This window comes from Chaetura pelagica, unplaced genomic scaffold (assembly GCF_000747805.2).
Source record: "Chaetura pelagica isolate M959 unplaced genomic scaffold, ChaPel_1.0 scaffold64, whole genome shotgun sequence".
Lineage (NCBI taxonomy): Eukaryota > Metazoa > Chordata > Aves > Apodiformes > Apodidae > Chaetura > Chaetura pelagica.
This window is the reverse complement of record NW_009952885.1, coordinates 377,564-379,663: the sequence shown is the minus strand read 5'-3', so window position 1 is coordinate 379,663 and position 2,100 is coordinate 377,564. Positions and strand designations below refer to the sequence as shown.

Sequence of the window (2,100 nt, the reverse complement as noted above, 5' to 3'; positions counted from 1 at the left end):
CTGCTGAAGCCCAAGGCTGCTGGTTCCAGAGCTCAGTTACCCCTCTGGTGTCTTGGACCTCCAAGGGGCCCAAGTTCAGTTGGGGTTCTGGGTGGTGCTTGGGGCTGGAAGGAGATGGGGCTCCCAGGTGGGCAGAGGGACCTACACGTCTTCATGTTCCTCAGAGGAGGTGAAGGGTGGATGGGCATGGAAGGATGGCACAGGAAGATGGGGTTCCAGATTCTTGGCTGTGCCTGTGGGTGCCCTGCTGTGTGCTGGGTCCATGCAAGGTGCTCAGAGAAGATGGCATGGGGGAGAGATAGGAGCCCTGAGCTACAGGAACAGGGAGGTGGGGACAGTGGCTTCCAGGGCTGTGTGAGTGAGGCACAGGGGAAGGGGTGGGTGACAGAGGGGCAGAGGGTGGCAGAAGAGGCTAATGAGGGTCTGGCAGGCTGTTGGGAGTGGGCAAAGTGAGCAAGGTGCTTGGTATGGAGAGGGCTGCTCTGATGACAGCCTCCAAAGATGACCACCCAGAAAGAAAGGCCCAATGCCACCTCCCCTGGGCTCTTTGATGAGGTGGAAGCTTTGTCCAGAGAGCAATCAGGTGAGAAGAATCAGCTCTTCCTTTTGTCTGGGTCCATCAAAGTGTTTGGGAGTCCCAGGCCCCACCTGCAGTGTTGCCTTCTCCAGCCACCTGCAGTAGGATTGTCCACTTTGTGCCCAGAAAGTAGCCAGCACCCACAGTTTCCTTGCTGTGCTGTGTAGGTCCCTTATTGGTGGCTTTTCTTGCTGTTCTCTTTTTCATGCCCTCCTGTCCTCCATCCTGGCCCTTCTCGTTGCAAAGAACAACCCACCAGGTCAAGTTGGTGAAGGCCCTGCATGCTAACAGGACACCCCACCATCTCCTGATCAGGGCATGTGGATGGGAGATGAAAGTGTGTCTGGCTTTTCCAAGCTGGAGAGAGCACATCATACCTGCCACAGTGGGAGGGAGTCCAAGAAAGCTGACCCAACCGTGGGACACCCTGAGCCAGAGCAGATGCTGCTCAAGCAGGGTGACAGGGGACAGGGAGGTGTCACTTCCCTGTGGTGGGTACCAGCCTGCCCAACAGAGGCAAGAGCCTCCAGTGAGAAGGTGGCCTTTTGGGAAGGCCAATGCTCATCCCACAGGCAGCAGGTACCTGCCCTGGTGGTGCTTCTGGGGTGCTCTGGCTGAGGGGTGGCTGCTCAGCATCATCCCAGCTTGGGGCAAGCCAGGTTTGTCCCTTCACAATTGTTTTGAGGTCTTTTGCCCTTTGAGCAGTGGGGTTTGTGACAGTGTCATCTCACCCACGGTGCTGCCCCACGTGTCATCATGTGGCTGGGACTGGTGGGCAGGAGCTGATGGGGGCTCTGCAGGATCAGAGCCTTTGTGAGGAACATGCATTGTGTCTTGCAGAGGGACAGGCCATGGGGACAGAGGGGGGAAGGTCCTTTCTGTGTAAAGGCAAAAGGATGAGCCAGACAGTGGAAAACCCGTGGGCAGGAACAAGTCCCCACAGCCCAGCAGTGCCCACTCGTGGCAAATGCCCTTGGCAGGAGAGCTCAGGACCCTGGTGTGGAGCTGTGGTGAGATGGCTCCGTAGTCATCTTCTCATTGTGTCTAGAAGGAGGTTCTTGTCTCCACAGTGTGGAAAGTTCTTGGCCCCTGGGTCAGCCCAGCTGGGCACCCTGCTGTGGCCCTGGAGTCACCATGGGGCAAAGCCACCTTGTCTTTGCTCTGTACAAGGTGACAGCTGCAGTTGGAGCACAACCACGGCTGGACCAAGGCTTGGCCTTCAGATACCCTGTGGTCTGTGGTCTCTCCCTTGTCCACACATGGTGGGAGCTGGGCTGCAGAAGTCCCTGAGTGTCTCTGGTGAGAGGGCTGGAGGAGCCTTCTGCTGAAGGCTTGGTGCTTTGAGCAGTTCTCTCTTGTTCTGCCTGCTAGTGACTTCCCTTTCAAAGGGAGCTCCAGGAACGGGGAGCTGAGGCTGTGGAGCATGCAGAGCCCGGGAGCACCATCCTTGATGCTGGGGCAGGACAGGGACTGGTTTTTTACACCTTGTGGAGCCAGCTGGGGGACCCAGCAGGGACCCCACC

At 57.8% G+C, this 2,100-nt stretch overlaps 1 protein-coding gene across 1 annotated transcript in view; it reads right to left on the bottom strand.

Moving 5' to 3' along the window:
* The window catches only part of PRR35 (proline rich 35), a 20,273-nt gene that overhangs the window by 14,551 nt on the left and 3,622 nt on the right, over nt 1-2,100 (bottom strand). The window lies entirely within an intron of this gene.